This window comes from Anolis sagrei, chromosome 5 (assembly GCF_037176765.1).
Source record: "Anolis sagrei isolate rAnoSag1 chromosome 5, rAnoSag1.mat, whole genome shotgun sequence".
Taxonomy (NCBI): Eukaryota; Metazoa; Chordata; class Lepidosauria; order Squamata; family Dactyloidae; genus Anolis; species Anolis sagrei.
In genome coordinates, this window is record NC_090025.1 from 175,021,418 (window position 1) to 175,049,216 (window position 27,799).

General features: G+C 41.3%; 1 protein-coding gene across 2 annotated transcripts in view; it reads right to left on the reverse strand.

Annotated features, from left to right (window-relative positions):
• Positions 1 to 27,010, reverse strand: part of CHRM2 (cholinergic receptor muscarinic 2) — a 209,338-nt gene extending 182,328 nt beyond the window's left edge. The window contains exons 1-2 of one of the 2 annotated variants that reach the window (XM_060776817.2): positions 26,705 to 27,010; positions 230 to 388 (exon numbers count right to left, since the gene is read on the reverse strand). The gene's annotated coding sequence lies outside the window, so the exon portion shown is untranslated. Of the gene's footprint in view, positions 1 to 229; positions 389 to 2,831; positions 3,070 to 26,704 lie in introns of those variants that run through there. The other variant, XM_060776818.2, reaches the window with a different exon arrangement.
• Positions 27,011 to 27,799: the final 789 nt, after the last annotated feature.

Below are 27,799 nucleotides of genomic sequence, written 5' to 3' on the forward strand. Positions count from 1 at the left end.
GAGTCTCCAAGTGCTATGCTGTTGAGTAGGGATTGGCCAGGTCTTCAAAGTTTCATCAATGAGTCTGATTTCTGAAGTCAAACTTCTAGTTCTCATGAATTTTGAAAGAGGAAGTAGAAGGACGAGGATGAAGCTAAATATCCCGAGTGAGCAACCAAATTGAAGAAATAAAAATGACAAGAATGTGGGAGGAGAGCAAAAATAGAAAAGATGAAGTCTTTTCTCCTACCTGCAGTCCAGTGACCTGAAGTTTCATGCCTTTCCACACTTCTACTTGCAAGCAGTGAAGTCCACAGATAGCTGGAAGCTGGAACAGCGCGGAGAGAGAAGGGCGCAGACTGCTAGGGTTGGAATCCAGCCTTTGCCTCTGTGTCTTGTTCTTCCATATCTTTCCCAGAAGGAGGAGGAGGAGGAAAGGGGAGGGAAAGGGGAGAAAGATTGAGAGAGAGATTAGTTGGCGTGGTGAGAGAGTGGTGGTGGGAAAATAGATCTCAGAGGCTGCAATTCTGACTTGTGAGTAAGCTCAGGAGGACCTGTCTCCAGGCAAATAGAGAGATTTTGCCTTAACAGCAGTGGGAGGAGGGTTGAGGTGCTACTTCCCAATAGAGATGGCCCCAGGATCCTTAGAAGCCTTGAGCAAAATCCTTTGGACTGAAGAGGATTGTTTTCAAGTTATGTTGATTCAAGAAAAAGCATAATCAAATAGCAATAACAAAACATACAAGTTCTTGGGAGATATCCCCAAGAACTTGTATGTTTTGTTATTGCTATTTAATTATCCTTTTTCTTGGCATGCAATTGTTATTGCTATTTAAGTTCTTAGGATATACACACACATATACCCTGTTTCCCTGAAAGTAAAACAGGGTCTTATATTCCTTTTTGCTCCAAAATATGTGTTAGGGCTTATGTATAGCTGTCTGGACACTATTTACATCGCCTTTTTCAAATAGCGAACTGTAACTAGGGCTTATTTTTGAAGGAGGGCTTATAATCTGAGCAACCTCAAAAATCCTGAAAAAATCATGCTAAGGAGGTCTTATTTTTGGGGAAACAAGGTGTGTGTGTGTGTGTGTGTGTACTATATATATCCCTTCCAAGAATGTGCATGTTTTGTTATTGCTATTTAATTATCCTTTTTTCTTGGCATGCAATTGTTATTGCTATTTAAGTTCTTATGACACACACACACATATATCCTGTTTCCCTGAAAGTAAAACAGGGTCTTATATTCCTTTTTGCTCCAAAATATGTGTTAGGGCTTGGGTATAGCTCTCTGAACACTATTTAAATTGGCTTTTTAAAATAGTGAACTAGGGCTTAAGTTTGAAGTAGGACTTCTATTTTCAGCAAACCCAAAAATCCTGAAAAAATCATGCTTATTTTCGGGGAAACAGTCTGTGTTTGTGTGTATATATATACATATATCCCAAGAACTTGTATGTTTTGTTATTGCTATTTAATTATCCTTTTTCTCGGCATGCAATATATATAGAGAGAGAGAAAGAGAGCATGCCAAGAAAAAGGATAATTAAATAGCAATAACAAAATATACAAGTTCTTGGGATACACACACACAAACACACACATACTGCTTGCCTGAAAAGAAACTGAACACACACAGCGATCCAAAAATGTCTGAAAGCTCAAATCTTTCCTGATACCCACCTATCTTGGGCAGGGATTATATATCAGGTTTAGCCTTTCCCAAACCCTTCTGCATTGTAGAATGAAGGCAGTTTGACACAACTTTCCCTACCATGGTTCAATGCTATGGAATCCTAAGATTTAGCTGGTGCCTCATCAAACTATAAATCCCAGCATTCAACAGCATTGAACCATGGCAGGGAAAGTTGTCTCAAACTGCCTTCATTCTACAATGCAGAAGGGTTTGGGAAAGGCTAAACCTGTAGCAGACGAAGTCCTTTCAAATTGCATTCGTTCCACAGTGTAGATGCAGCCTTAGCCTTAGCTTCTTATTCTGAAATGCAGGGCTGCATCTATGCACACCCGCCGAGGACCTCATCACACTCGAGAATGAATCCACTTCAAATCCGGTTCCACAGTGTAGATGCAGCCATAGCTTCTTATTCTGAAATGCAGGGTTGCATCTATGCACATTCACCGAGGACCTCATCACACTCGAGAATGAATCCACTTTAAATCCGGCTGCAGAGTTTTGGGGTTTGTAGTTTAGGGAGGAGACTTTAGCAGTCTCCCTAAACTACAAACCCCAGAATTCTGCAGGAGGCAGAAACCGGATTTAAAGTGGATTCATTCTCGAGTGAGATTGGATTGACTCGTTGGGTTGTTAGGTACCCGTCGATGGGAATCGAAGCCCTGGATGTTTACATACTCCAGCTGATAGTTGAAATTACTCGGCCATAGAACCAACTACTGATGCACCCTCCACCACCACCGCCACAACAACAACAACAACAACAACAATGGGCGACAGAGAGACTTCTACCTCTCTGGGAAGGGAAGGCTCTCTCGCTCCTTCTTTCTTTCCTTCCTTCTTTCCTTCTTCCTTTCCTTTCCTTCCTTCCTCACCCTACTCCGATCTCAAACCGCTTCTCAAACGCACACTACACACATAAAACTCGCTTTGGGAAATCGAGGGGTTCGTTCAAGGGGGGATGGATGGATGGATGGATGGACGTGGAGCAGCCATCCCCCCCCCCCCCTTTTAGTCTACGAGCTGCCTCTGCAAGGCAATCCGGAGTAAATGCGAGCCGATCCCCGCAAACAAACAGGGGCTTCTCCAAAGTGGATCTCCCTCGGTTTCCACCCCCGTCCCCTTCAAGTTGGGGAGAAAAACCTGTTTCCACCTTGGCAAGAGACTCCAGAGGAGAAGGGATCCGACGAGATCTCCTGGTGTTCATGGGAGTTGAGAGGCTGAGGCAAGAAGCGGCGGCGGTGGCGGAGGCTCCGGTTCGGCTGCTTCGCTCCGGCGCTGTCCGCACCGGTTTGCGAAAGGGCGGGCGAAGGCGGGATATGTTTTCCCTCCTCTCTTTTGCGGGGGGAGAAAGAGAGAGAAGAGCCGCGCCGCTTTCTCCCTTCTGCCGGCGAGAGGCGCTTCTCCTCCAATGGACGGCGCGCTGCGCGCTGATTGGGCGCCAGGGTCCGTCTCCCTCCCCACTCCCCCCGCATCTACACAGTTCGACGCCGCTTTCACTCCCCTGGCTCAAGACGATGGGGTCCTGGCAGTGGGCGCTTTAGAAGAGTGTTTCTTAACCTGGGGGTCGGAACCCCTGGGGGTGGGGTTGCAAGGGGGTGTCAGAGGGGTCACCAAAGACCATCAGGAAACGCAGTATTTGTATTTATTCTGTTGGTCATGGGGGTGCTGAGTGGGAAGTTTGGCCCAATTATAATTATATATATTTACTAGCTACCCCCTGCCACGCGTTGCTGTGGCCCAATGTGGTGATCTGGAAAATAAATTAATTAGAAATTGTTGGTTTCTAATATAGGTAATTTCGTTATGTTTGAGGGTAAACTGTATTTCTTGCTCTTTCTTTGTCAGTGTTGATGGGGAGATTGTCTGGTTTGTCTCCTCTGGAACATGCAACATATAATTGTCCTTCTTTAGGGGTCCCTTTCAAATCTATGATACTATATTTTTCATATACATGTGTAGGAGCCCCTGGTGGCGAAGTGAAGGACTGAAGACCGACAGGTTGCAGGTTCGAATCTGGGGAGAGGCGGATGAGCTCCCTTTATCAGCTCCAGCTCCTCATGCGGGGACATGAGAGAAGCCTCCCACAAACATGATAAAAACATTAAATCATCTGGGCGTCCCCTGGGCAACGTCCTTGTAGACAGCCGCTCCTGACACACACAAAAATACATGTGTGTGTGAATCATATTTATCTATCTCTATCCAGTATTTTCTGTTGGTCATGGGGGTTCTGTGTGGAAAGTTTGCTTCAATTCTATCATTGGTGTGGTTCAGAATACTCTTTGATTGTAGGTGAACTATAAATCCCAGCAACTACAACTCCCAAATGTCAAGGTCTATTTTCCCCAAACACAAAGAGTGTTCACATTTGGGCATATGGAGTATCTGTGACAAGTTTGGTCTAAATCCATCATTGTTTGAGTCCACAGTGCTCCCTGGATATAGTTGAACTCCAAAACCCAAGGTCAATGACCACCAAACACTTCCAATATTTTTTCTGGTCATTGGAATTTTGTGTGCCAAGTTTGGTTCAATTCCATCGTTGGTGGACTTCAAAATCCTCTTTGATTGCAGGTGAACTATAAATCCCAGCAACCGCAACTCCCAAATGACAAAATCAATCCCACCAGTATTTAAATTTGAGCATATAGGGAAAATACATCCTGCATATCGGAAATTTACATTACAATTCAGAACAGTAAAAAATTACAGCTATGAAGTAGCAACGAAAATAATTTTATGGTTGGGGGTCAGCACAACATGAGGAACTGTATTAAGGGGTTGCAACATTACAAAACATCACTGCTTTAGAATGTCAGAAAGGCTGATGTATTACCAAGTTCGATGATTCCATAGCATTGAACTGGAGTAGAGAAACAGGATGTCCAACTGTTGGAAACAGCATCCTTCTACAAGCCTTCTATACTAGTTATAGGTCCATCTTGCCTGTCTGAATGTATCTCCCTCTAGGAAACATCTCAGAAGTTAAGATCGTATGAGGAAGCCCTACTCTCATTCCCACCCCCCTCACAGGAACGACTGGTGGGGATAAAAGACAGGGCCTTCTTGGTGGTGGCCCCTCGGCAATGGAGCTCCCTCCCTAGGGAAATTAGATTAGCCCCCTTCCACCTGACCTTCAGGAAGAAAGTGAAGACATGATTGTGGGACCAAGCCTTTGGACAATGATCCCCAGTGCAGTAATGAATTATTGATCTCTCAGTACAAAAAGTAATAATGCAAGTGACAACTAGAATGGCTCCAGATTGCTTACTATATTGTAATCATATATGTGCAGTTTTTCCCTATGTTATTTGTGGTTGTGGGAAGGGCTGCAGACCACATAGTCAGATCTAGGACTGCTCTGAGCTCAGACTCCAGTTTTTGGACTTCAGACTCCATTAGACTCTCAGAATGTAAAGATGTTGCTGTTGATTCTAAGAATTATTTTATTTATTATTATTTATTTGCTTTATTTCTATACCGCATTTTTCAGCCCAAACAGGCGACTCAATGCGGTTTACATGGTACAAATTATCAAACAATGTCAGTGCAATTAAAACATAACAATGCAACAAACAGGATCAACAGCATCAATCCACAACAATTAACAATCAAAACAAGACAAGTCAACAAAACAAAACATAACGCCTCAGTTGAAATCAGATCCGTTCTCATAATCCTTGTGCCATTCCTATGTTCCATTTACCGTCTTCCTTTGATTGGTTGCACTGCTTAACCAAACGCTTGTTCATAAAGCCAGGTCTTAACCTTTCTCTGAAACGCCAGCAACGAAGATGCCTGTCTGATGTCTGCCGGTAAGGCATTCCATAGCCGAGGGGCCACCACTGAGAAGGCCCTGTCTCTTGTCCCCGCCAAGTGCGCCTGTGCTATCTGCACAGAGAAACCACTTCAAATCTATCTGTAATTGGATTGATCCTGAATACATGAAGTTTGTAAGTAAAAAAAACTATATTACTTTAAACAAAGACTACTTATTTTTGTCTCTTGAGAGCATGATTTAAAACAAAATATATTTTATGGGAGAATAGATGTTTTTTGGGCAACTGAAATAACATTTCTGAAGATCTTCTATATATTTTGTGCATTGGCATATTCTTTGTTCCTAACAGTTCAAAGAGACAAACCAAGTATATCAGTCTAACAGCTGAGAAACCTAAATTGCCTTGCATGAATAGTGGATATTTACCACTAGGGAGAAGATTCACTCAAATGAGTTTTTAGCTCTTCTCAGGATGATCATACTTTACAAAAAGGTTATGATTATTCCAAATAGTGCAAATTTCCAAAAGGTCATGTTTTCCAAAACCAACTGCATTAATTCCACAGTGTAGATTCTCCCTAAGAAGGAAGAGTTTCCACCCCCTGCTCTCCAACCTCAAAGGCTGGTTTCTCAACAAACAAACCCAGCTCTATCTTTGTGCCCCTTGACTCCGTGGGGGAAACTTTGAGCTACATCTGTGCAGTATAACTTAATAGAAAAAACTTGAAGTTACACAACAATATATATGTATGTGTGTGTATGTACGCATGTATTTGTAGGACAATTAGTGTTGTGTGCCTTCAAGTCTTTTCTCACATATGGAGACCCAGTCAAAGGCAAACCTTAGGTGAAAGGTTGCCATTGCTCTCCTCTGAGAGAGTGTGACTTGCTACAGGACACGTATAGCCCAGCAGGGATTTGAACTCTGCTCTCCAGACTCTCCAGAGTTTATCGTTCCATCTGTCTCTCTCTCCCTTCCCCCCTCCCTCTGAATATATATATGTGCTTGTGTGTGTGTATAAATAAAGGAATACAGTAGTTTTCCCCCCTCTTAAAAGAGTTCTAAAAATATTTCATCTTCCCTACTGTACATTATTCAGAGGTTTCATTCTACAAGGAGGCATGCTGATAATATCAATAAATGTGTCAACAATGGAAGGCACCAGATTATAAATCTGTACATAATAGAATTTAGTAATAGATTTATACATAGGGTTTGAGATGATATAAATACAGGATTTAGAGGGAATTTTAAAAAAAGAATCCATTGGTTATTATGTCAATTCATTTCTATACTGTAATAACCATATATTATATTACAACAAAATGTTATTTTCTATAATGATACATTAATTGATTTGTTAATGTGCTCTGTATGAAAAATAAAAATAATTAATATGCCATTATGTAATAAATATATAATGTAATATTATCTAATACAGGGCTGGGCTTCTTTTACTGTGTCTTTCTCGCTTTATTTTCATTTGCTATTTCTTCTCCCAGAAAAGGATGCAATGACATTTTGAGCTGCTTTCCAGTCTGAGATCCTTCCCTAACAAATCGCATTAGCATTTGCATGCTATTTGTAGAATGCAGAAATTGTCAGTAAAACTAAACTGAACTAAAGCAATATTTTTTTACAAAGTGCTTCCATGAGTTGCTCTGAGCATGTGCAGAATTCCTGCTATTCTATGCTTGGCTACAGTAAAAAAAAATGCAACAGGACTTCTGCACTTGTAATAACCATACAAAAGGGAAAAAATGAGCATGCCATGAAATCTGCTTTTCTGCATTGCTATTGCCTGTGGTGTCCCTGAATCCTCACTTCAACCTTGACCTCTGACGTCAGTCTTGGTTGACACAGAGCTTGAAAAGTCCCCTTTTTGGATTAAAACTCCCAGAATCCCCCTATCAACCTAGCCATTGCCCACACAGAGATTTTGGGAGCAGTACTTCAAAAGAAATGGAACTTTTTCAAGCTCTTTATGGGCTCTCCATTTGTAGCTTGTGAATGATTAATCCCTTTGGACACCAAGTAGGAAAACAAAACATCATTCCCCCTAAAACCAGTGGCATCTTAGTTTGTTTTCTGCACACTGTATTGTGCTGAAATATTTACCAAGCTTCCTTCCTTGGCACTCTGACAAATGAATTAGGGTGAGGAGATCCATTCTGGTGAACAACCATTTATTCTCCTTGGGTGTAAACCATTCCCTTTTAATTAATAGTCATTAGACTGAAAGAAGCATTTGCTTGGCTTTAGGGAATTTGCTGCTTCTTGCTCAAAGAGGGAGCCAGATCTAAATAGCATGGATTTGTGAGTTTTACTTTGCTTTCTCTCTCTCTCTCTCTCTCTCTCTCTCTCTCTCTCTCACACACACACACACACACACAATTTTTCCAATCTATCACAGCATGTTTGAAATAAAATCAGCTTCCAAGATCTTCCTTCAGAGGAAAATAAATGTTTAGGGCACTGTTCTGTATAACTTCATGGCCTGAATGTTTACTGTTTGTATGGTTCTGGGAAAGTGCTGAGTAAGATGTGTATGTATTGTCGAAGGCTTTCATGGCTGGAATCACTGGGTTGTTGTAGGTTTTTTTGGGCTATATGGCCATGGTCTAGAGGCATTCTCTCCTGACGTTTCGCCTGCATCTATGGCAAGCATCCTCAGAGGTATTGAGGTCTGTTGGAACTAGGAAAAAGGGTCTATATATCTGTGGAATGACCAGTGTGGGATAAAGGACTCTAAAATTACAACAGCACAACGAGAGGAAACAAACAAGGACATCTAATCACCTCTCAACAAAAGTTTGCTCCAGGCACTGTCAGGCCATTATATGCTAATCAAGGTGATCAGTTGAAACATTCACACCTAGCTCTAGCAGACAAGAGCCCTTTGTCCCACCCTGGTCATTCCACAGATATATAAACCCTTTTTCCTAGTTCCAACAGACCTCAATACCTCTGAGGATGCTTGCCATAGATGCAGGCGAAACATCAGGAGAGAATGCCTCTAGACCATGGCCATATAGCCCGAAAAAACCTACAACAACCCAAGATGTGTATGGCTTTAATTCAGATCTGAAATAGATAGTCAGTGGTCCATAGGCTACATCTGGCTAATGCCAAAAGTTTGGTGTTGGAAACCCTATCATTCTCAACCTTATGATTGTGCATGTGGGGCTAATGGGAACTGTAGTATAAAGCATCTGGAAGGCACCATACTGTGTCAACTGGTGGCTCAGGATTTTAGCTGAAACTCTGAAGAAAGTTTCAAATACCATGCCTCAAATTTCTGACTAAAAGCCTGAGTGGATCCCCTAAGGTGGAAGCCAATTTTATTCTTCTAGGGTCGGCTGTTCTGATGTATTCACCAACTTCCACAGTGAAAAGAAATTCTCTTTTCATTTTCAAGGAAAAGGAGTGTATCTCACTTTGAGGGAGTAAACTATCCTTGTATGCATTAGATGGATTATAGCCAGCCCTCCACATTCAGTGTTAGGGCAAAGGACACCTGTGAAAGTGGGAAAAAACCACACATAAAAAGTAGCAGTTTTAAAAAACCAAAGCGAATACCTCTCTAAGAATCTCCAGTTTTTCTAACATGTCTCTATGGTCAACTTTTGCTGGAATATGACATTTCCCAGAGAAGTGTTTTCTCTTGAAATCTCTTGGTCTTCCAGATGATTGGAGGAAGTCGACCACAGAGCCACATTGGAGGACCTAGAGATTGCCAGAAATAACATTCTTAATCAGATCTCTGATTCATTAAATCTGCAAAAAAAAACAAAACCCAAAAGTGGAGGGGCACCCGTAGCTATATCAGAGGTTACAACAAAAAGCACACAGAAAGGCAAATGCTAAAGTGGCAAAATTCTTTAATGTGGAAGCTTTGTCCCTTGTGTCAGACTTCTCAAAGTGAACTGGAATAGTTAACATTAAAACATCTAACCAAGACATGTTTTTCCAGCAATGAATCCCCCAGGGTCTAATAGAGTTAACTAGAAGGTAAGGAAACTACCACAGTTCTCCATATTCTAAGGTAGGGATTGAAAAAAATCAATTGGCCTTGACAGTCATGGCAAAAGCAACAATTTGGCACCTTCCAAGACTTGTTACAAGAAAACGGGCATCATGCCTTCAAGCATTCTCACATTGGTGAAGCAGCCAGGGAATTTCCAAGAAATAAAGAAGAAACAGCCCTATTTTAAACCTGGATGGCATCTGTTTTAAGAAGAGTTAGTAAAGACTGGCAGCTGGTGTTTTCAGTGTCAGAAGCCCAGTAAATCCATTTTGATTTCAATCAGAACCTTAAAGAAGCTACCCAAGGTGCTGAAACTAGGCTGGAGTCAGGTTAAGCACCCTGGATAGTACTCACAAAGTTTGGGCTTTATGTGTGTGTGTGTGTGTGTGTGTGTGTGTGTTTTAAATGAACCCATGGACCTTGGAGCCAAAAAGATGCCACTGATATAAACTTGCCTCACTTTCTAAGAGGAATATGGGGGGTAAGCCAAAGTGCTTGCTTGTTTCTATGAGGTATGGTATAGTTTTAAAAGTAGACAATATCACTAAAAATAATACTCAGAACCTGTTTCGATGATCCTATAGATAAATGTCCATTAAAAAAAACACATTTAAAATGTTATTTGGAATATTGCCCCTCTTGTGGTCTAGTGGGGCTAAGTTTAGGCTGACAACATGAAAAAGGAAAATGACAGGGTGCATTTTTTCTTTTATAGTTGTGTGGAAGAGGAAATTCCAGGGAAGGTGAATTTTCACAACACATTTTGATATTTTCTTAACCAACAAGACCCAGGACAATTAAAATGATATGGATCTGACATAGCAGCATACTGCAGATACATAACTCAGGTGTTGTTTGTTATATAAAAGAAACTTGGCAGAAAATCCTGTATTGTTAAATCATCTATTGCTGTAATTTCAATTGGCAGTTAATTCAGTTCAGGAGTGGGAATCATTTAGCCCTTCAGATATTGATAGAATGCACGTTGAAGTATAACCTTGCTGATTTATGATCTTATCACATGAGGCAGGCAAAGTGACCTGCTTTGCCTGGCTTCGCTGCCAAATGGTAGGGCAGCGAGGTGAATCTGTTGTCCTGCATGCCACTCCTTCATGGCGATGGTTCTCCCATCACACATGCGAAGCTTCACCCGAACACCGAAAATCTGTGTGGCTCCATTGGAGCCAGCACAACATAGGCAGGCTCCTGTGTTGGAAGGGAAGCATTGTACCACACTACCACTCCAGTTGTGGGTGGGGCCTCTGCTGGAAGTCCAGCGACATCATGGGATTGGCAGTGTGTCTATCCATCACTGGACGGGTGGGGAAGCATACTAGGACACTTCTCAAGCCCCGTCTTATGAGATCCATATATCCAGATAGTCTATGGGATTTAACACTGTGCTTAGGTGTGCTTAAGCACAGGGGCCCGTTGGCCTGGGGGGGGGGGGCATCTTCCTGCCAAAATGATGGATTTTGCTAACATAGTGCAATTCTTAATTTGAAGGTGTTCTGTTTCAGAGCAATTCCAGACATAATGACAGAGGTGATAGTCTATGGGAGCGTGCCACAAAGCAGGCAATGTAGACCTACCTGATCTACCTCCTTCAGGGCCCAAGTAGGAAGCCTCATAATTTAACTAGCACAGGGCCTCATTTGCCCCAAATCTAGCATAGACCAGAAATTTGGGAGATGTCAGACTTCTCTATTCTACATTTTGAAGCAGTGCAGGTACAAAGCAAGAATCCACTGACTTCAACAAGCTCATCAACATTGTTTTATATATGATGCATTAAAGCACTTCATGAGATTTGGGAAGGTTTTATCACTTGCATTATGCTTGTTCCCAATAAGCTCTTCCTTCCAGTATAAAATATGTCTAATACAAATACTGCAGATTAAAAAATGTATCATCCTACACGCTGTAAACAAGCATTGTCCTATGCCAGTGTAACAATAGGTTGCTTCCAATACAGTGTACAACTGAGCATAAATAGCCTCTTTACTCAAGAAGGTTCAAAGAAAATTGGGTGGGAAGCTTTCATGAATTTCTTTGGTGGAGAAGAAATTCTCCAGCATTTATCTTGAGGATTGAACCCAACATTAGTGGGAGGCAATAGCACATCTTCATTATTCTGTGGAAAGTATGTTTTTGATGCCACTGCAGGCGGGTACTAGTACTTTTGTTTATCTAGGCCTTCTTTATCTTCTTTATCTAGGGGCTGAACTTTCAGACACACATTGAGAAAAATAATTTCTGAACATTAAAAACATCTTAAAAAGTAAAGTGCTACTAAATCCAGAAACCTTTCTGTTGGGACTTACAAATTCAACACTATATAAAAAAACCCTGACACTGTTTTTATACACGGTAACTGCAGCAAGAATTGTTTACGTGTAATATTGGAAACAAGAATAATTAACATATAAGATGTATGAATTACAAAAATGTTGGACATGACAAAGATGGAGAAACTGATGAGGCTTATACAATCGCCAGTTCCTCTGGATTTGAAAAATAATGGTAGACTCTTATTGGCTATTTAAAAGAAGAAGAAAAAAGAAAAATAATGAGTTTGTTATAGCATTAAGGGAAAATTAGTAGATTAGTACTGCTATGATAGTGCAGGTAAGTGGTTTTATATATCTGTGGAATCAAGGTGTCCAATTGCAACATTCACACTTGTCTCAAGCAGACAAGAGTTCTTTCTCTCACCCTGGACATTCCACAGACACATAAACCTCACTTGCCTAGTTTCCAACAGACCTCAAAACCTCTGAGCATGCCTGCCATAGATGCAGGTGAAATGTCAGGAGAGAATACTTCTGGAACATGGCCATACAGCCTAGAAAACTCACAGCAACACAGTGATTCCAGCCATGAAAGCCTTCAACAACACAATGTCTATATTTATAATGAGTTAGTAACTCTAGTTTCTTTTCTAGCCAAAAGACAAAACTATCTCTCTGTTCATGAAAATGTTACTTTTGGACTGCAGCTTCCCATAATCCTGAGTTATAGTCAAAAAAGGAAATTATCCAAACTTTGATTTTTTAAATATGTTTATGTGAAAAAATGTGCTCAAATTCATGCATGATACAAATGACCCAAGTGACATTGTGCCATTTCTTCTACTTTCTCATGATCAGTACAATCCTTTTATTTTTATTTCATTTTAAAAAATTGTATTGCTTTGAAGACAGGTTGCTCAGTTTTACATGTAACAGAAAGAGAAGGCTGGGCTCCAAATAGATGTTGGCAGTGATGGTGTTTTGTATAAGAAGACACATGGATGTGACAGATGAAACTAGACAGCCCAATCTTACGCTCCACTGTGCAGTAGTTACGCTGCATCGGATTTCTTGCATGATGCTCTCTCTTTTTGGTTCTATCAACTAACCATGAGCTCTAGCTAGGGAACAAGTAGCTACTGCCAGTTCTGGGAGTTGACACTCATGGACCACTTTCAGGTTGGGGATGAAGGGAGGAGGCAACAAGGGGTGCCTGTTGTAGTTTCAGCTGTGTGCTCTCAATAAACAGGAGATGCTCATTGCACTTGAAAGCTCATTTGGGGAACCTGATGAGACATTATATCACCATATCAGCTTGAACATGCCCATTCTCATATCATTTAAGAAGCTAAGAAGAGGCAGGACTGTTTGAACCTGAGATAGGAAGCGGATATCCAGGGAAGAATCTTGACTATAATTCTGTACAGTCATGAATAGTTAATATTACTAGGTTAGACTGACCAATGGTCAAATTCAGACTCGGGTAGCTTCCTTTGTTCCTACTGTTGAGAAATGGAACAGGAGCTAATGGCACAACACTCTAGTAAAGAAATTAAGGGAGGGATAGCTAATACTCCAGAAGGCAGGAGCAGAATTCAAAACAATCTTAACAGCAGTACATGTGAAAAATATCTTGGAGTCCTCATGGATAACGAGTTAAACATGAGTCAACAAAGTCATGAGGCGGCTAAAAAAGCCAGTGGGATTTTGGCCTGCATCAATAGGAGCATAGTGTCTAGATCCAGGAAAGTTATGCTTCCCCTCTATTCTCCCTTGGTTAGACCAACCTGGAATCACACTGCATCCAATTCTGGCTACCGTAATTTAAGGAAGATGGTGACAAGCTGGAATGTGTCCAGAGAAGGATGAATAAAATGTTCAAGGGTCTGGAGAACAAGCCCTGTGAGGAGCAGCTTAAGGAGCTGGGCATGTTTAGCCTGAAGAAGAGAAGGCTGAGAGGAGATATGATGAGGGCCATGTATCAATATGTGAAGGGAAGTCATAGGGAGGAGGGAGCAAGCTCTCCTAGCTGGAGACTAGGACACAGAATAATGTCTTCAAACTACAGGAAAGGAGATTCCACCTGAACATGAGGAAGAACTTCCTGACTGTGAGAGTTGTTCAGCAGTGGAACTTTCTGCCCCAGAGTGTAGTGGAGGCTCCATCTTTGGAGGCTTTTAAACAGAGGCTGGATGGCCATCTGTCAGGGGTGCTTTGAATGTGATGTTTCTGCTTCTTGGCAGGGGGTTGGACTGGATGTCCCACAAGGACTCTTTCAACACTTCTATTATTCTAAGTGTCTGACCCAGCTTTCATCTACTAGAAATGATGCCCGACAATTGCAGAGAAACATTGAAATCTTGACAACACAGAATAACCTTAATTGCCCTTGCAAAGCATAATAAATGGGAGGTAATGGGAAGGAACTACAAAGAGTCCTTGCTGCTGCAGAAAAATCTCTGTATTAGGTACTTACTCATTCTCCTCCATGGTTAGCAAACTGAAGCACTTCAATTTCAGATATTTTCCAGCTCCAAGTCCTATGATACATCAGCATGAGCTAAGCTGGCTAGGGCAGATGGAGCTGTACTCCAACAGCATGTGCAGGTCCACAAACTGTCAATTCCAGTTCTGTGGTCTCATATAACAGGGCTTCCAACAACGGCAGGGATTTCCAGGCAAGCTCATACATTGTGTTAACTTTTAGGTAGCTGAGAAATTGTCTTAAAGCAGTCACCAGAATGAAGATTCTTTTAAGGAAAAACTGCTACAGGTAATGTAAAAGGAGATGTCTATAATTGGCTTCCATGTCAGCAGGGCAGAAATCCATACTGGAGTTTACTCTGAACTTGAAGGAAGAGGTCAAAGGTGCTAGACCTACCTAGGACATAGAGTTCGGTACTTTAAAGTTCAGACTAAACTTTATAATATATTCACTGAGGACTGACCTGGAAGGCAGGTATTTCCACTTGTTGAGGATGATCGGAGTTGTGTTCCAACAAACCTAGAAGTTGGCAATGTTGGCAGAGGCCAGTGTGCTCTTGTCCATTTGATTCACTATTTAGATTCACCCACTGCACACTGAAGGGATAAGGGAGCTTCAAACAGTTGTTTTCTCTTTCTAGACTAGCCAAAAGTGAACAAAGATAGAGACTTATATTTATTTATTTATTTATTTGCTGCATTTGTTAACCGCTGCTCTCAGCCCTAGGGCGACTCGCGGCGGTGTACAACATATAAAAACATATTTCACAATAAACTACAACTACAAAAACAACATATCCCTAATACACTATCATCTAATTACACTAAATTAATCCGCTTCCTCTTATCATAGAATCATAAGCAATCTCGTAGTCTACATTCCATTCCAGTTGTCATTTCCAGTTACTGTAGCATTTAGTTAAATGCCTTCTCGAATAGCCATGTTTTCAGGCTCTTCCGAAAGGACATAAGGGAGGGCGCCTGTCTGATGTCAACAGGGAGGGTGTTCCACAGCCGGGGGGCCACCACTGAGAAGGCCCTCTCCCTCGTCCCCGCCAGGCGTGCCTGTGAGGCAGGCGGGATCGAGAGAAGGGCCTCCCCAGATGATCTCAAGGTCCTCGTGGGCTCATAGGCCGAGATGCGGTCCGAAAGGTATTTTGGGCCGGAACCGTTTAGGGCTTTGTAGGATAACACCAGCATACTTTTGTTTGTGTGTGTGGAATTTACATTTGCTGAAATTCTTTTTTCTAAACCACTGTTCAGGGTGGAACATCTCTGGCTACCCTTTACTCTTCTAAAATCTGAAGCCTCAGGCCACAGTTCTGGGCATATTCACATAGGAGGAACATAATGGGATGGATGTTGAAGTAAGCAAATATGGGAGCACAATGTATGGAATAAGTCCCATTTAATTCATTGGGACTTCCTTTCAAATAATTTTGTAGAATCTCAATATCACAAGAGTTGGAAAGGACCATATGGGATATCAGGTCCAAACTCTTGCTCAATGTAGGATCTCCAACCAGAGCATCCCTATTCAGTAGTTGTTCCGTCTTGTTTTAAAGACATCCAGAGAATGTCTTTAAAACCACCTTTCAAAACAATTTACCACCTTTCAAAACAATTGATTCCACGGCCAAATCATTTCCAATTAAGATCTTGCAGTAGTTGTTTTAGCCTCATAGGATTCTGTGTTCATCATTCTTTGTTTTGCCATGCATGGAGAAGGTACACAAATCAGCCCACACACCAAAAGGAAAATGAGGACACCAGAGATAAAGTAAAGCTAACACTGAGGTTGGATGAGGTTTGCCTTGCATTTCAAAAATACTGATCTGCAAATACTTTAATTAATTCTCTAAGAATCAAGGTATACAATCAAATATTCACAGTCCTCACTAGAGAAAGCCAGAATGTATGCATAGTTTTCCCTACTGCCATGCTTCTTCCAATTCAATGGTGACCTTGAATAAAGAGTTTCACAAAAGAAGATGCGCAAGGGATTGATTGGAACAGGTAAATTCAAGGTGGGCCAATGGCAGTAGGATGTGGGGGGCTATAGGGCCTAGACCACAAGTTTAATATGATCCACATATTGAAATACTATTTTTAGCATCTAATAAGCTTCACATCTCCTTATGCTAAACCATATTGGTTCCTAATATGACATGCCCTGCTTTTACCTACAAGTGTAAGGGGGAAGAGTGCAGGGGCAGTTAACTTTGGAGGGAAATAAAACAAATTGTGGCTCATTCTTTTTTCTAGTAGCTCATTTCATTTTTTTCATTTTAATTTTTTAAATATTAGTGGAAGTTTCTGGGGACTTACAAGAGGGCATACAAAGACTTCTGGGTAACCATCAGGAAATTAAAAAAAGAAAGGAAAGCAGAACCTGTAAAAAATTTCCTTTTGGACTTCAACCCCCAGAATTCTCTAGGCAACACAAAAGAAAAATGCCTTTCAGAAGCTCTGAGTGAATTGTTCTAATTTATAGTTATCATTTCCTCTTTCCGTAATATGCTGATTTTATGCTCTAATGGTTTTATAACATTTTCTTCATTATTTTGGCATTGTCTTCATAGTGGTTGCATTGCTAACTGCTTCAGCTGGTGATATTATTGTCATTATTAGAATTTTGTGTTTTTACTCCATTTGTAAAAACATACAAAATTCATAAGGACCTGTCCGCCAATCATGAATTGCCCTCCCACATACATGCCTTCAAAACTATTCCAGGGTTCCTGCCTTGATTGATTGAAAGCGAAAATCCTTGAGTTTTCTTTTACAATCCCCTCCCCCACCCACCCAAAAAATGATGTGCTCCTTTTCTGCCTCCTTCATTTTAGTATTCATGTCAGAAACAATTATGAATTATGTTGTATTCATAGCTATTTTTCAGATCTGCCTCTCAGATATCCTGTGGCTCTTTGGTAAACAATGTTCTTTTAAATCTGGTATAACATCTGCTATCAACAAACTCTTTTCTTTAGAACAGAAAGGACCCAATCCTCCAGGAAAGTGTACTGTTATGGCTATAACTACTTCTTATGCATACATTTGGTTCTCCATGTCTGTGGATTCCATCATCTGTGGCTTTAAAAAAGCAAATTTTGATGTTGCCATTTTATAGAAGGGCTGCCATTTTATTAACAGGACTTAAGCACCTATAGTTTTTTGTTATCCAAAGGAGCACTGTACATACTTGGCAAATGCAATTCACTTATACTGAGCTATAATGTTTTACTGTAAACAAATAATATAAAACGGGGTCCTGTGGCCCTTCAGATGGTTTTGGACTGCAATTCCCAGCATTCCTCAACATTTGCTATGTTGGCTAGGACTGCTTAAAGTTGCAGTCCAACAGGAACTGGGAAGCTAAACAGTTTCTTTCTTTCTTTCTTTCTTTCTTTCTTTCTTTCTGTTTCCTTAGTGTGGGAGCCAAGGCAACTTACAATGAGGTTAACATGAGATAAAGCTCAAAGATATGAAAATGTCAAAACACTATTATACAAGATAATCATGTCAAAATGCCATTAATGTGTAAAGTCATGATAAAAAAGATAACATTAAAAAGAACGTGTGCACACACATCATTAAAATACTCCCAACAACTAGTGAACCATCAAATGTCTGTCTGTTAGCCCCAGCTAATATGGTCAGTTATAGGGAATTGTGCCAGTTGAAGTCCAAACCATCTGGCCAACATTTCTGCATTGCTGATATCAACAGTGTGAATAATTCAGTGGAGTTTACTTCTGGATAAAAATGCCTTTTCTCACCAGGGAAAGGAAAGCAAAGAGGAAACCAGCCTTCCCGTTTGCAGAAGGGAATTCCATAGCCTGAGAGCAGCCACCAAAAAGGCTCCCTCCCATGTTTATTCCATATGAAGAAGCCAATGTAACCCCTTGAGCCAAAACATAATTGCAGGTCTCTACTGGAGTTGACAGTTCAAGCAAGCATGCAAGCCAACAAAAGTGTTGACTGAACATGTCTTTGAGTCCCTGCATCTGTTCTACTTCAGACTAACAATTGGTCTTCAGTCCCCAAACTAATGCCATTCCCTTGGTGTAAATGCATGTGCCATTTGCTCCCCCAGGTAACGTGTGATCAATCTCAATCTGCAGGGGACTGTTCCTGTGCATGAAAGGTTTCCTCTGCTGTCCTACTTTTATAAAAGCAGCCTGCTTCAGACCAAAGTGAATCATATGCAATTTGGAAATTCAGACACTTGTTCTGACAGGCTACAGACCAACCCCTAACTCCCCCCACCCCCCAAGACACTAAAAGTTTAGGGCAGGCTATTATCTTGAGGAATATCAACCAACCAGTACTATTTATTCCTCCATCCCTGGCAGCAGGTCTTTTGTAAAGCTAATGATCCTTAAATGCCCAAATACAGGAACACCTAAAAATATAATTGGTAGTATGATCATAGAACCATAGAATTGGAAGTGACCTCATGGGCCATCCAGTCCAACCCCCTGCCAAGAAGCAGGAAAATCACATTCAAAGCACTGAAATGGTACTGTACTTTCCCTGCTATTGCTTCCAATAAATAAGGAAAAGTCCTCCAGTAAACTGTATCTGAAATCTGCAGTACTATAAACCAAGGTAGAGAGACAATGGTTCTTTGGATAGCCCACAATCTCAGAAATCCAAAGTTAATACGGTCAATTATAGGTAATTATGGCAATCGAGGTCCAAATCATCTTGCCATTATTGTTTTTTTGCATGATCATTACAGACACTAAAAATACACCACACTTTAATTCAGTAGAGCTTACTTCTGGATAAAGCTTCATGATACTTGTGTTGTAAATGATATGGGCAAACCAAAGTGATGAAATGTATGCACATTATAAATAGGATTAAAGGAACCATGTGGTGAAAGAAAATGTAACTCCTAGCAGTCCTTTGGTTACACCAGCCGTTGTGTGGTGCTGTAATGGATGGGTTCAGTCACAGTTCTTACACTTCAGTGGTTCCAGAAACTCTTGAAAAAATAGTTGTCTTTTTTTTTTCATTACTTGGGTCTGAGATCTGATTTCACATATTTCTTGTGTAATATTCTCAAGGTAAATCAGCCCTCCTGTGAGCATAACGTGCTTTCTGCATGTACAAATGCAGTGAGAGATTCAACACATCCAGCTTACACTAGAGCATTAAAGCAAGAAATGATTGTTTGGGTGGGTAGAAAGAGAAAACAGAAGCAGATTTGCAAATATACTGTTGGTATCTGTAAAATACCAAATGCAGTTTTCCCCCCTCTTTGAACACAAAAAAAATGACTAATGTTGCTAAACTTGCTTGGAATAATACTCCAGCAAATTGAGTGCTACTTGAGAAAACATGGATGCATTGGGACAGTTGTCTACGTGTGTTCCCTCAGGAATCATTCCCACTCACTCAAGTGTGTACATGCATCCCTCCATGTTTTCTCTCTCTGCTGTAAGCCTTACAAATGGACAGATTTTTGGGATAAGATCTTCCCCATTCTACTACTAATCTCCAAAGATGCAAAGTGGATTATTCTACATAGAAATGAGGCTCCAAGGAATTCCTTTTTCACCCCACTTTTACGGTCACCCATCCAGGGTTTTCTTAAAAGTTCTTAATCTATTTGGTAGTCTGCCTGAATGCTGCTGGTCATAATATTTGGCTGGTGGGACTGAGTTAAATTGAGGGGTAGCAAACCGTATATGCCAATTCTGTTGAAAACAACAATTTAGACTGAGTCTTAAAATATATTTGCTCTCCTCTTTGGGATCAGGAGCTGATCCACCAAAGAAATAGGACTGACAAAATATCAGTGGATAGGTATACAGGTATCAAGTAAAAGTAACTGTTACAGAAATATTTTTAGTGTAGTTGTTGTCATTATTAGCATAATACCGCAGTACCATTCCTTCCAGTGTTGCAAGAGATATCCAAAACACAGATAATTGAACGTTCAGATAAATATGAAAAAGTATCTTTCCTACAGATACGCGGGCTCAGTTCTATAGCAGGGTGAGTTCAGAAGGATTTCGAAAAACAAGCGGCGAGTTGACAGCATTAAAGGTGCTTTGGCATGGATGCTAATTCACTGCTAAGAACAGCATTTGGGCCAGCAGGTATTCCTTCTTGAATGTCATTTCATTCAGCATAAAAGCCATTTTCAAAGTGAATGCACATCCCTGGCCCTTCTAAAGGTGTCATTTGAATCCCAGATGCAGAGAACGAAAAAGCCGACATAAGCAACGTTAGGGAAATGGTCTCAACATTTCAAAGCAAACCGATATTTGCAGAACAGGGCTCTTTCCGCAGTGGGTTACTGTGGATATAGTGTTTTGTTGTAGACGGTAGCAAAAGAGTGAGCAGGATAGCTTAAAGGCATCTGGTGCCTTTAAGAAGACAGAGCTATGGACCCTGAAAGGTAATTTTTCAGGCACTTAATAGCTTATCTATATCACAGACTAAAACTGTTTTAACAGTGAGTCTCTTTGACATGGGAACCCTGCAAACTGTCAAGCTGTTAAGATGGACAAGAGACCTCTAATGTGAAATATTGAATGCCCAACAGTTCTCAGCAGTCTTTGATGAAAAGGTACAATGGTAAAGCTTTTTTAAAAAAATGATACAATTTTGTAGTACAGATGTGTCATCCCTATTTTTATTAGAGACGTGTAAAAGGTCTTTGAAAATGTAACCCTTTGGATTTCCTATAGAATTTTTCTTTGGTTTAACTATTATCTGGTGAGCCCTGTGCATTAGTGTGGGCAGAGAATGTTAAGTTTTGAACATGATTTATAGGTTATCAGAGGAATGTTATTAAAGGCCACTTTCCCATAAAAGCCAGAGAGGTCTTTTAGACTACAACTCCCATAAACCCTTTCCATTGGTCATGTTGGAAAAGTCATCTGGGGAAATACTGGGGGTGGTTGCTGTATCCAGAGGAATTGCCAGAGTATTGTATAATTATTGATAATGCTATTGTTATTGTTGTTATTGTGTGCCATCAAGTTATTTCCGACTTATGGTGATATGATAGTGGAGTTTCCTTATCAATATTTGTTCAGAGGAGGGTTGCCTTTGCCTTTCTCAAAGACTGAGAGATTCAACTTGGCCAAAATTTCCATGATTGAGTAAGGATTTGAACCCAGGTCTCCTAGAATCCTAGACCATCACTTAAACTACTTCAACACACTGGCTTTACCTAATCTTGGATTATGCATCACAGATCACAACTCCACACTTGCTCTGCATAGATTACAATGAGCCTAAACCATAATGTGTAGGATTCTATCACAGAAATTGTATTATTGCTCTCATCCTCAGGGAAATGGAGCTTCTGGGAAATAGAGCTGCATAAAAGAAACAAAATTGCTGAGGTCTGCTTGCCGTGACCCTAGCTCAGTGGTAGAACACACGCTGTGAAAACAGAAGGCCTCAGGTTCAATCCCTGGCATCTTTAGATTACAAGTTGACAGCAAAGACTTCTGTCTGTGACCCTGGAGAACTGCTGCCAGTCACAGAAAACAATACTGATGGAGGGGCTAAGAATCTCTCTAACCTGGCATAAGGAAACCTCTCAAGTTTCTAGCTGCTTAACTTGAAAAGTTGCTCTTAAAAGTAATTAGCCAGCATTGTATTACTCCAAGACCTTCACAGCAGTTCGTTGCAATATTTGAAAGTCATATTCTTTTCATAATCCTTGGTGAAGTAATAGTTTTTAGTTCCTTTTAGAAAATAATTAGATGTTGCAAGCTGGTGCCTTGCAGTACAAAACCCTTTCCCCCTCCAGTCCACTTTGCCATCATCTCTGCACCCTCAACAGAACATGTGGCATTAACACGAGACACAGCATGAACCAGCACTTGAGCCATGTGATATTTCTCCTGTACCTTTTCATAGAATCATAGAATTAGAAGAGACCCCCAAGAACCAACTTTCTGCCATGGCCCTGTTAGAAGAAAAAATAACCACAAGGTGATAGTTGTACTGCAATAGGTATGAAGTTATGCTTCCCCAAATTACAACTGCAATGGAAAGCAGTTATAGCTTTCTTTACGGGGTGGGATTAATTATAATAGAATCATAGAGTTGGAGGAGACCTTGTGGGCCAAGTTCAATTATCCCTAAGAGATGGGTGGTCCTAATCCTTCACAAAACTGATTTGTCACATAGAGATAATTTGTGATATGGAAGGAAACCTGCTTTTATTCCTTTAATGTGTGTCTGTCCATGTTCTTCTCCAGAAAGGAGAAATGATCACTGTTCTCTTATTCCAGTTCTTTTTCATAATCCTTGGTGAAAACAGGCACTCTTTCAGTTACTCTGTAAATCCAGCTAAATTCAGTGAGGTTGACTTTCAAGGAAGCCAGAAGATAAAGACATCTCTGTCTAAACAGCAAGTCTAGGAGAACCTCTGCTAGAAACCTTTTAACACTTGTTAGGCAGTACTAAGACAGTTCTTGTTCGAATACACATTTGAGTTGATTTCCACCTATGGTGACCTTATCATAGGGTCTTCTTTAAAGCTTTATTGAGAGGAGGGTTGCCTATTGCTCCCTTTCTAGACTGAGATAATGTAATTTTATTCTAGATTGTCCACTAGTTCCCCATGGCTCAGCAAAAATTTGGACCATGGTTTCCTACCATTTTAATCCAATGAATACTCAGATCTCTACAACATGCTGTGAGGTGTATGACTCAAAATAAGGTAGTTTAATTCAATTCAAAAGTACACCTAGAATTGTCCTCTTGGGAAACTCTACCATCACTTCTGAAATATACTAACAACAGAATTAGAGATGTTTATTGACTTTTCTCCATCTCAGGATGCTATAAGATCTGTTGTAAATGTCATCTGAGATGTCCCTTGGATGCAAAAGAAAATGATGAGTAACCCTGAAGAAGTATAGTGGAATACCTCTGTAGCAGAAGGGGAAAAACCCAGCTGTCCAAGGGCATTGAAATGACCATCAAACTCCTGGAAATGGTCCCTTGGTTAGAATGCCTTCAGCTCTTGACTGCAACTCCTCCTCCTCCTGTTCCAGCCACCAAGAAACACAATTAAAACTATCTAACCAGAACATTTGTAGGGTTCTTTGGAGAGCGAAAAGTTTAATAGAGTTTCTAACTGAAGCTTAACTCAATGAAGGCAATAATTGTTTCTATCTCCCCACATCCACCCACTTCAAGTACTGTCTTGTCTGACCTTCCCTGAAGCACTTTCTCAGGACTTTTGCCAAAAATCATCTGAAAGCATTGTTAAAGACATCCATACAACAGAGAAGGGGTGCGTTTCTGCTACATTATGACATTGGGAAGGAATGTCTTCCCTTTTTTCCATTATTAAAATTAAAATGATCAGCCATTTAGATCCACACATTTCTTAACTTTTCATGTGATACTGCTAATCGTATTTCCAACATTCAGTTGATATTCATTTGGATATTTTTGCCGATGGAGGGAGAAGGGCAGCTGGTGTTGGTGGAGGCTGTTGCCAGTTAGTCTTTCATGCATCTAGATCTACTCCATCAGATTTCTAACTCTTGCGTTCCTCACATTTTACTCAGTAAGTGCAATTAATATCAATATCCACCTTCTAATTCCACCATTGAAGGCAACGTCTTCCTGGTCCTGTGCTTTAGATTTAGAATTGCACATCAACTAAGGATGAGCGGAAAGATTAGGATAGTAATAGGTGTTTAGCTAAGGAACAGCTATCCTTGCATTTGGCTTCAAAACTGCACCAAAAGCTGCAATTCTATGCACAAGTACCAAAGCACGAGCCCCATGGAAACCAATTGTATTTACATTAGAGTAAACTGCCTATATACCTTAGAGGCATCTGAGCCTATCTCTAATTACTAGTACTTGGATGTGAAACCATCAACAATTCCAGTTGCTGAGGGCGATATTTCAGAATAGAACAAGCAAAAAACCCTTCTGAGTATTCCTTGCCTAAGAAAACCTTGTGCATTTCATAATGTGACAGGCGACTTGAAGGGACTTACAGGAACAAGCATGCAGAGGATCATTTTAACTGAAGGCTGGACTCAGTCCTATTTGCTAATCCCTGCTACACTATAACCCTTAAACCAACTGAGTTTATCATTCTACATGTTGATGTATTTGATTCAATGGGTCTCCTCCAGTGGGATCAAATCAACAGTTTCTGCCTTTCTATTTAACTTGCTGTTCTTTGCAGTGCAATGGATTTCATTCTGATTGTACCAATGAATTATCCCCTAAGGCACTTGACTCCTTCACTTGCTTTCAACTGCAGTGTGCCCTACAGTGCATCTACACTGCGGAATCAATGCAGTTTGACACCACTATAATGGCTCAATGTGGTGGAATCCTGGGATTTGTAGTTTGGTGAGACACCAGCATTCTTTGGCAGAGAAGGTTAAAGATCTTGTAGAACTACAATTCTTGGGATTCCATACTATGGAACCAGTGGAGTTAAAGTGGAGTCAAATTGAGGTAATTCTACAGTATAGAATACCCTCTGGCTGTAGAGACAGATCATGGTAACAGCAAACTATCCATTCAATCAATCCTCCTTGTATTCTAGTCATTTTTACACATCCCACTCTCCCAGTTCCATCCCCAGAGTTGCAAAGGAGCCTGACACTTTATGTGGAGGGGTTCACATCTACACTACATGGAGAACCTGTGAGCAAAAAGAATTTGCTTGTGTGTGAAAGTCCCATCACATGGAAGGGGGGGGGGGGGTACCTGCTAGCCTGATACCCTTCAAACGAGGGAAATCACATATTCCTATATCGCCCCAGAAGAGAAAAAAAATCTAAGATTAGGGGAAGGAGGATGCCAAAGACCCAAAGTCTATTGGAAACAAAGTCATGGGATGTATCCATACTGTAGAATTTCTAAGTTGTGTTTATTTGGGAGTAAAGGTGGAACACTAATCAAGATGAAAGAAAGAAGCATAGCTATTCCTGACAAAGTGGCATGGATGGGAGTGAAAAGAAGGAGGAAGATGTGATCCTATGGGTGCGCCATCTACAACTGTGTTGTTGAAGGCTTTCATGGCTGGAATCACTGGGTTGCTGTGAGTTTTCCGGACTGTATGGCTATGTTCCAGAAACATTCTCACCTGACGTTTTGCCCACATCTATGGCAGGCATTCTCAGAGGTTTTGAGGTCTGTTGGAAACTAAGCAAGTGGGGTTTATATATCTGTGAAATGCCCAGGGTGAGAGAAAACCTCACTTGCCTAGTTTCCAACAGACCCCTCAACCATTGAGGATGCCTGCCATAGATGTGGGTGAAATATTTTATGATTTAAATCGACAATTGTATGTTATTATCATTATGTTAAATTTTTATATGTGAGGCATTACATTTTGTCATAATTTTGTAGGGAACCACTTTGAGAAAAGGGTTTTTTTGGGTGTGAGAAAAGGGTTTTTTTGGGTTGTATATCAGGAACAACTTGAGAAACTGCAAGTCGCTTCTGGTGTGAGAGAATTGACCACCTACAAGGACATGGCCCAGGGGACACCCAGATGTTTTGATGTTTTACTGTCTTGAAGGAGGCTTCTCTCATGTCCCCACATGGGGAGCTGGAGCTGACAGAAGGAGCTCATCCACACTCTCCCCAGATTAGAACCTCCAACCTGTCCGTCTTCAGTACTGCTGGCACAAGGGTTTAACCCATTGCACCACTGGGGGGCTCCTGGTATAGATAGTACAATATACTGGTAATAATATATAATGCTAATATTGTGCTATGCTAATAATATATTTTATGTACATATAATGATCATATTGTAATATATAATACTTATAATAATACAATATAATAATATAATGATTATATATTTTATATGTAATATTAGTAATAATATTTCAGTATAGTGGTATAGCACAATATAGTAATATATCTATATATACTGATATTGTACTGTGCTAATAATATAATATATTGTATGTGCATATAACTTGTAAGCTATATGGGGTGATTTGAATGCAATATACCTGCTTCTTGGCAGGAGGTTGGACTGGATGGCCCATGAGGTCTCTTCAAACTCTTTGATTCTATGATTCTAAGCTGCTCTGAGTCCCCTTTGATATGAGAAGGGTGGCATATAAATATCATAAATAAATAAATAGTGGAACATGGCCATCCGGCCCGGAAAACTCACAGCAGCCTACCACTTGAACTGTCTTGTCTCAATGCTATGGATTCATAGGAGATGTAGTTTTACAAGGTCTTCTCTGCCAAAGAAGAGGTGCTTCACCAAACCGCAACTCTCAGGATCCTCTAGCCTTGAGCCAGGGCTGTCAAACTGCAGTGTAGATCTACTCTGTGCACTCCTGTGAGCCAAGCCAACGGGGACTTGCACCTATTAGGAGTGAGTGTCAAAAGAGAAGGAAAGAAGGGAGGAAGAGAGGAAAGGAGAGGCGAGGATGAGAGGATGCCCTACCTCGAGATGGGAAAGCGAGGAAGCCGCTAGCTGCCTCCGTCTCCCAGGCGGTCCCTGCCGGAGTCAGAAAGCGGAGGGTCCCCAGCCTCGAAAGAGCCCCGGACCATGGTGGGCTGTTGGGGGGCTCAGCCTGGCAGCAGCGTCGCCCACCGATCTCTGCTCGCCCTCCTCCACCTCCTCTTTGCCGGCATGCCTTTCCCCTCTGGCTGGAAGGAGCCTCCTCGCCTGCTCTTGCCCTCCTCCCAAGCTCTCCGAAGCCCTTTCAGCGCCGAATTAGTACTCGAGAGCCCGGCACTCTTTCTCCACCCCCAGCTCGCCGCCCCCTCCTTTGCACAGACACCCCCCCCCCTCTTCGCCCCGATGATGATGACAGCTCCTTCCTCCCAAACCAGTGAGCGCCTGGTTGCTTGAACCGGAGTCGAACCGGATTGTGAGAGAGGGACTTGGAGGGGAGAGAGGCATTGGGGGCGGGGGGCGGGGGTGGAAGAGATAAATAGAGAGAGAGATCCCAGCTTTACTTTTCTTGATCTCCCCCTCCCCAACCTAAACGGAACGGCAAGTGAAAGCGACAGGGAATCGGAAGCCGGTCGCTCCAGATTTCAGTCTCTCCTTGGCCGCCCTCTTGAGTCAACAAGAGCTTCTCTTTCTCCCGTGTTTACCCTCAGAGTAAGGCAGCGATTACCCCAGAGAAAGCTGCAGGGAAATGTCACACACATGGGTTTTTTTCCCCCGAGGAAGTGCCCCTCAAGAGTGACTTCGCTTCCAAGGGTGTAAGAGGAACTGGACTCGGAAAGGCTGACTTCGACATAGTATTGTGGTGGTGAGAACCTTACAACCGAATCATAGCACCATAGGGTTGGAAGAGACCACAAGCGCTAGAGAGGAAAACACAGGCAAAGACCCCCCCCCCCCCACCCCCCAGATGGACATCCAGTGTTTGCTTACAGAGAAGGAGACTCCACTAACTCTCTGAACAAGCTCTGTCTGGAAGTTCTTCATTTTTAGTTATCATCTCTTTCCATTTCAATCCATTGCTCCATGTCCCAGTCTCTAGAGCAGCAGGAAACAAGCCTGCACTCTTTTCACAATGACATC